The 8367-nt window shown below is 42.4% G+C and overlaps 1 non-coding gene across 1 annotated transcript; it reads right to left on the bottom strand.

Annotated features, from left to right (window-relative positions):
- Positions 1–7703: 7703 nt before the first annotated feature.
- LOC132405095 (U6 spliceosomal RNA) lies at positions 7704–7810 on the bottom strand. Its single transcript, XR_009515747.1, has one exon. It is a non-coding gene; the product is annotated as a U6 spliceosomal RNA (small nuclear RNA).
- Between the last annotated feature and the right edge of the window lie 557 nt (positions 7811–8367).

The following is an 8367-nucleotide window of genomic DNA, read 5'->3' as shown; positions in this document are numbered from 1 at the left end:
CTAAGCTTACACAGGCAAGGGTTAATTCAAGGGTGAATGAATTACAAATGTTGCAGAATAAATGTCTTAGAGAGTTCCTTAAATGTAGACTAAAGGGTGAGGCTGTTCTGTGTATAGGAGAAAGACTGCAAGCATTGGCCTTGCCTAGGTACCTGAGACAAAATCATCGCTTTGTCAGATTGAAAAGACTATGTCACAGGATCAGGCCATTCAACCCATTCTGTTCCTTTAGGTTAGATTCAAATCTTCTCTGTTGTTTCTACAGTATATAAATAAGTTCCATTTTCCAACCATACCTGATCATTCTCTCTTTAAACATATCTATATTATTTGCTTTAACCACTCTTTCTTGTAGAACTTGTCTTCAATAACATATAAATCATGGTAGAGTATTCTGAACCCTTGTAGTGGCACTTGTGACTTCCTGACAACTACCCCTTCGTTGAACTACTTTCTTGCTGAACCTACTTTTAACATTTATATGACCCAGTCATTTCCATAGATGTGCATCCTATCTGCACCTCTGAACCCTATCCCAAGCAAAGCTGGTTCATATTTTCCAGTTCCATCTCCATAGCGATGGCTATTTTCTCATTTCTTTGAACATGAGGAGCAGAGCTTCATGTACCTGCTCTAGTCGGCCATATCTCAGAATACTGCAGAAAAACATCACTGTCCTCCCTTATTGCTCCTGGAAGCAAAAATATTGCAAACTCATGATTATTGTAGAATACGTAGGCCTTTTCAGGTGTCTGTTCACTAAGGCAGATATCAGCAAAAGAACAGCCAGTAAAAAGCTCAACTAACTCAATCAAATGTAAAGGCAGAATAAACGGTTAATTGCAGGATTCTTAATAGAGTGGAAGAACAGAGGGATCTTGGGGTCCAAGTCCAAAGATCCCTCAAATTTGTCAGCGTGATATAGTAACGTAACAGTTAGTATAACGCTTTACAGCACAACTGTAAAATTGGGGTTTAACTCCTGCTGCTGTCTATAAGGAGTGTGTATATTCTCTTTTTTACCACGTGGTTTTCCTCTGGGTGCTTCAGTTTCTTCCCCACATTACAAAGACGTATGAGTTAGGGTTAGGCAGTTGCAGATATGCTATGTTGATACTGGAAGCACAGTGACACTTGTGGGCCGCCTCCAGCACATCCTTGATGCAAACGATGCATTTGGAAGTACATGTAACAAAAAAGCTAATCTTACTCCTTGATAGGGTTTTTAAGAAGTCATATGGTGTGCTGGGCTTCATCGGTAGTGGGATTGAGTTCAAGAGTTATAAGGTAGGGCTCCAGTTCTGTCAACCCCTGGTCAGTTCTGCTTGCCTCATTATAGGAAGGATGAGGAAGCTTTAGGGAAATACAGAGAACATTCATGGGATGCTGCCTGGTCTCGAGAGTAGGTTGAGTGAGCTAGGGCTTTTCTCTTTGGAGCAAAGGAGGATGAGAGTTAACTTGATTAAGGTCTGCAAGATGATATAAGGCATAGATCGAGTGGATAGCCAGAGACTGTTTTCCACGGTGGAAATGGCTAATATGGGGGGGGGGGCACATTTTAAGGTGGCTGGAAGAAAGTATAGGGGAGATGTCAAAGTTAGTGGGTGCATGGAACGCACTGCCAGGAATGGGGGTAGAGGCAGCTACATTAGGGAAATTTAAGAAACTCTTAGATAGGCAGATGGATGATAGGAAATAGAGATATGTAGGAGGGAAGGTTAGATTGATATTGGAGTAAGTTAAAAAGTCACCACAAAATTGTGGGCCAAAGGGCCTGTATTGTGCTGTAATGTTCTATGTTCTATATTCTAACAATGAATCAAAGCCATACTGTCACATAATACATACAGCTCCTAAAGCTGACATTCATGTATTCCGTACCATGAATAAAGAAAGTCAAATAACAAAACATTTTAACCATGATAACAAATAAAATGACATCTGAAAATACAATTGAATTTATTCCACTGTGGAATACAGATTAATTCTTCCTCAGTTCATCTTTTAAGGAATTTGGCATTGGTATTGGCAGTGGTTTTTGTTTTTATTATTGTCACATGTACCAAGTTACATAGAAAAGCTTGTCTTGCATACAGTTCATACAAATCAAATTGTTACCGAGTGCATTTGAGATAGAACAAGATAGAACAATAACATGAAGAATTAAGAACAGAGTAAGTGCATTGCAGGTAAACAATAAAGTGCAAGATGATAATGAGGTAGATTGGGGAGTCAAGTGTCCATCTTATTGTACAAAGGATCCATTCAAGAGCCTGACAGCAGTGGGTGGAAGCTGTCTTTCACCTGGTAGTACGTCCAATCAGGCTTTTGTTTCTTCTGCCCAATGAGAGAGGGGAGAAGAGGGAATGTCCTGGGAGGGCAGGTCATTATTTCTGCTGGATACTTTACTCAAGAGTATAGACAGAATCCATGGATGGGAGGCTGGTTTCTGCGATGCGCTCAGCTGTGTCCACAACTCTGCAGGTTCCTGTGGTCATGTGCAGAGCAGTTGCCATATCAAGCCATTATACACCGAGATAGAATGCTTTCTCTGGTGCATCAGTAAAAGTTCATAAGGGTTGATGGGGACATGACAAATTTCTTCAGCCTCCTGAAGAAGTAGAGGTGTTAATGAACTTTCTTGGCTGTGACATCCACATGGTTGAACCAGGAAAGGCTATGAGTGATGTTCACTCCTAGGAACTTGAACCTTGCAATTATCATGGAGCTAATATTGTAGGTTTTTGCAAATAAAATGAAATAGAAACATAGAAAATCTACAGCACAAAACAAGCTCTTCAGCACACAATGCTGTGCCCAACACATACTTACTTTAGAAATTACCTAGGGTTACCCATAGCCCTCTATTTTTCTAAGCTTCATGTACTTATCCATGAGTCACTTAAAAGACCCTGTTGTATCAGCCTCCACTACTGTCACCAGCAGCCCATTCCACACACTCACCACTCTCTGAGTAAAAATCATACTCCTGGCATCTCCTCAGTACCTCCTTCCAAGCACCCTAAAACTGTGCACTCTCATGTTAGCCATTTCAGCCCTGGGAAAAAGCCTCTGATGATCCACACAATCACTGCCTCTCATTTCCTTGTACACCTCTATCAGGTCACCTCTCATCCTCCTTCACTCCAAGGAGAAAAGGCCAAGTTCACTCAACCTATTCTCATAAGGCATGCTCACCAATCCAGGCAACATCTTTGTAAATCTCTTCTGCACTCTTTCTATGGCTTCCACAACCTTCCTGTAGTGAGGTGACCAGAACTGAGCACAGAACTCCAAGTGGGATCTGACCAGGGTCCTATATAGCTGGAACATTACCTCTCAGCTCTTAAACTCAATGCCACAGTTGATGAAGGTCAATGCACTGTATGCCTTCTTAACCACAGAGTCAACCTGCGCAGCACCTTTGAGTGTCCTATGGACTCAGACCCCTAGATCCCTTTGATCCTCCACACTGCCAAGAGTCTTACCATTAATACTAGATTCTGCCATCATATTTGACCTACCAAAAGAATCACCTTACACTTATCTGGGTTGAACTCCATCTGCCACTTCTCAACCCAGTTTTGCATCCTATCAATGTCCTGCTGTAACTTTATTAAGTACCTCTGCTATCTCCTCTGGTTCCATACACGCTTTTCCACTGACACAATTGATTGGTCCTGTTCTCTCACATCTTATCCCCTTGCTCTTCACATACTTGTAGAATGCCTTGGGGTCTCCTTGATCCTGCTCGGCAAGGCCTTCTCATGGCCCCTTCTGACTCTCCTAATTTCATTCTCCTAAGTTCCTTCCGGCTAGCCTTATAACCTTCTAGATCTCTATCATTACCTAGTTTTTTGAATCTTTCGTAAGCTTTTGTTTGACTAGATTTTCAATGGCATGTTACAGTATGAAATGTGGCATTTTATGTTGAATGAGACCTGTAACACATTTCATTGAACTCCAAAACCTACACACAAAAGTGAGCTAAAACTTGACGTGAAAAAAGTTATCACGTCAGACCAGCCTCTTAAAGCAAAACCCCAACTCAAAATCGGTGGTTGTGCATTATGTACATTTCTCCCAAGTATGTTACCAGAATTCACTAAAACCAGCATTGTGAGCCTGTCTGGAGCTCGGATGAGCCACCCAGCTTGGGTCCTGTGTTCCATGGGTGCCTCGTCCAAAGGTACGTTGACACGCTCATGGTCATGTTGTGATGCCAGTGGCACGGCAGCGGAATATTCCAAATCTTGGTGGGCCGGTTTAAGCGATCTGCTGAAATACATGCCGGTATAATGGCTGGTTGTGAGAGGCAATAAGCCAAGCATTATTTCTCCCTTTGACAAGTTGTATATCAGTTGTGAAGTCAGATATGAAGGCCAATTGGCATTGCCTCCATGCAGACCAAGGATCTGATATTTTGGCCACTGTGCACATGAGGGGTTTGTGATCAATGAACACTGTGAAATGGCGATCTCACAGAAGAAAATGAAAATGGTTGATAACCAGATGGAAACCAAGGAGCTAATGGTCAAATGTGCTGTACCTCATTTCAGGGGGAAGGAGCTGCAGAAAAGTCTTGAATGTGTGGAATCAGGTAACATTAATGATCTGGATGATGGGGTGGTAAATTGAGTTAGTAAGTAAGCAGATGATACTAAGATAGGTAGTGTTGTGGATAATGAAGTAGGTTTTCAAAGGTTGCAGAGAGATTTAGGGGCTGAAAGATGGCAGATGGAGTTTAATGCTGATAAGTGTGAGGTGCTACATTTTGGTAGGAATAATCAAAATAGGACATACATGATAAATGATAGGGCATTGAGGAATGCAGTAGAACAGAGTGATCTAGGAATAATGGTGCATGGTTCCCTGAAGGTGGAATCTCATCTGGATAGGCTGGTGAAGAAAGCTTTTGGTATGCTGGCCTTTATAAATCAGAGCATTGAGTATAGGGGTTGGGATGTAATGTTAAAATTGTACAAGGCATTGGTGAAGCCAAATTTGGAGTATTGTGTACAGTTCTGGTCACCAAATTATAGGAAAGATGTCAACAAAATAGAGAGAGCACAGAGAAGATTTACTAGAATGTTACCTGGGTTTCAGCACCTAAGTTACAGGGAAAGGTTGAACAAGTTAGGTCTTTATTCTTTGGAGTGTAGAAGGTTGAGGGGGGATTTGATAGAGGTATTTAAAATTATGAGGGGAATAGATAGAGTTGACGTGGATAGGCTTTTCCATTGAGAGTAGGGGAGATTCAAACAAGAGGACATGAGTTGAGAGTTAAGGGGCAAAAGTTTAGGGGTAACACGAGGGGGAATCTCTTTACTCAGAGAGTGGTAGCTGTGTGGAATGAGCTTCCAGTAGAAGTGGTAGAGGCAGGTTCGATATTGTCATTTAAAATAAAATTGGATAGGTATATGGACAGAAAAGGGTTATGGGCTGAGTGCAGGTCAGTGGGACTAGGTGAGAGTAAGCGTTCGGCATGGACTAGAAGGGCCGAGATGACCTGTTTCCGTGCTGTAATTGTTATATGGTTATACGGTTATATAACAATCAGGGCTGGTAGCCTTGTTAAAGTGTCGGTAATCACCACATGGGTGGCAACCACCATCGGGCTTAGGGACCATATGGAGGGGTAAAGCCCAGGGCCTAATCAGCCAGCATACAATTCCAAGTATTTCCACATTGGCAAACTCAGTCTTCATGGTTGCCAGCTTTTTTGGGTCCAGTCTACGTGCACTGGCATGGACTGGCGGGCCAGTTGTGGGAATGTGGTGCTTGACCCCATGTTTTGTGACTGGAGAATGTTGAGGTTTGGGAAGTTCCCCAGCAGTCGAGTAAACTCACATGTGGTGGTGCATGTGCTTGACAGAAACGTTGTGGGAAACTTACTGGAAGGAAAGAAGGAACATCAACTCAGGTCTGAGAGGCCAGTGTCGGGCAATTTCATGCCCTACAAGGTATGGAACGAAAGACTATGTGACGTGCCACTCCTCACACAGACATTGTGCAGTATTTTTCTTTATTTTACGAGGCTGAGTTGCAAGCTCAACACTCAACCAGGCACAGATGGAAGGCGTACTCGGGAACTGGATTAGACCGGGAACCTTTGGAGTCCGGCACTGATGTCACTGTGCCACCAGCTGGCTTAACTTACTGGAGGAGCAGGGTAACAACCTAAAGTCCTTGACATCCACAAGTCGACATTTCTTAAGATCGACTCCCAGCCCTTGGGCATACGGGAAGTTTGCACTAAGCAGAGATCTAGTTACTTCAGCTAGAATGAAGTTCCCCGTGTAATATCGCCCATTGACGCAGATCATCTCCTGTTGTGTCCTATAGGTCTGTATCTTGCTGCCGTTGGTGGCCTCCAGCAACACTTGGTCCCTCCTTATTTTCTCATCACTAGGCAATGCTGGCAGCACACTCACTTGAGCACCCATGTCACTTAAGAAGCATCACCCTGAAAGGGCATCTTTAATGAGCGGTAGACATCCCTGTAAGCTGGAACACATGGTGTTCACAAACCTGGCACTGTTGAATCTGCAAGGTGGTCACCACTTCCTGGCGTCCCTACCAAAGTGAACACGAGAGCCGCAAGCATCCTTATGTTGGAGGTCTTGCTGACTGGGCTTTTGAGGTAAGGAAACAAGGAGGAATGATGCAGCCATTTTAGCAAGCTCCCTATAGTCCATCACGGGTGTGTTAGCGAGGGCTGTGCAAACTTCATTAGGCATTTGCTGCATGAAGAGTTCTTTAAAAATAAAACAAGGATGGTGATTTCCCGGGAGAAGCAGCATGTGATCCACTAGCTCTGAGGGCTTATCATCGCCAAGACCAGGGAAGGGGAGCAACTGTCCAGGCTCCAGTCATCCAAAAGCCTGGAAAAGGTGAGTTTTCAGTGATCAGCATTTATCGTGTTCAGGCAGATTCACCACTCTTGCACTCTTGGCAACGTGAAATTGCTAAGAGATGCTATCACATTGTAGAATTTGACGTTGTCCATGGATATCTCTCTCAGAGCGACCTGAGCCTCAGCTTGTACAAACCAAGCGATGGCAGTTTGCTCCCCAAACTCTGGCAGTTTCAAAGCAACTGCATTGGCTGACGTATTCAATAATTGTGAAATTGTCCTGGAGCATCGGGGTCACCAATGTAGGTTTTCACCAATACAACAAAGTGAGGTGCCTTATGTGTAATGAAACCTGTAACATATTTTATTCAGCTCCAAAACCTACACATTAAAGTGCACTATAACTCTTTACATAAAAAACCTTCATCATGTTTGACCAGCTTTTTAAAGTGAAACCCCAACTCAGTGTTTGTGGTTGTGAATTATGTACATCTCTCCCAATTACATTACCCTACAATATTACCAGGTGGTTACTGATTTATTCACTTTTAACTGGACTAAAGAGTCAAGTTGAAACTGTAGCCAGAGGTCTAGGATAGGTTCCGCACTGGATTGTCAGCTGTGTATGCTCAACTGGAAGGCACCAGTGTAGATGTTTGACAGGAGAATTGTAATGAGGTGGAGCCATGAAACTTAAATTCATAACTTAAGTCCATCACTGGTCAAGCCCTCCTCACCATTGATCACATCTACATCAAACACTGTTGCAGGAAAGCAGCATCCATTATTAACAACTCCCTCCATACAGGACAGGATCTCTTCTTTTTTTTTCTTTTTTCTTATATTTAAAAAAAAAAATTTATTCACGAATTTACATGTCATCCTTGTGCAGGGGCCATGCTAATCTTCTCTGTATCGTTCCTATTTTAGTATATGTGCTACCGAAGCGAGCACAGGATCTCTTCTTGCAGCTGCCATCAGGAAGAAGGTACAGGAGCCTCAAGACTAACACTGCCAGGTTCAGGAACTACCATTCAACCTTCAGGCTCTTGAACCAAAGTGAATAATTTCACTCAACTTCACTTATCCCATTGTCGAAATGTTTCCACAACTCACTAACAAGGACTCTTCATCTCATGTTCTGATAATTACTGCTTATTTTATTATAATTATTATTATTATTGATTTCTTTCCTTATTTGCACTCTTTGTTGTCTTCTGCACATTGGTTGAAAGCCCAGGTTGGGCAGTCATTTATTGCTTTTATTATGGTTATTAGTCTTTAGATTTATTGAGTATACCTGCAAGGAACGAATCGCAGGGTAGTATATGGTGGCATATATATACTTTGATAATAAATTTACTTTCAACTCTGAAATGTAGTTCAGAAATCAAGATTCCCTCACCCACCTCAAAAAAAATTTAAATTGGTTTCTAAATTGAGACGTACAGAGCTCTCATCTCAGGTTTACATATGATTGGTTACTTTAAACACAATGGTAAAAAAAATTC

This window comes from Hypanus sabinus, chromosome 14 (genome assembly GCF_030144855.1).
Source record: "Hypanus sabinus isolate sHypSab1 chromosome 14, sHypSab1.hap1, whole genome shotgun sequence".
Lineage (NCBI taxonomy): Eukaryota > Metazoa > Chordata > Chondrichthyes > Myliobatiformes > Dasyatidae > Hypanus > Hypanus sabinus.
This window is presented reverse-complemented; position numbering and strand designations above follow the sequence as displayed.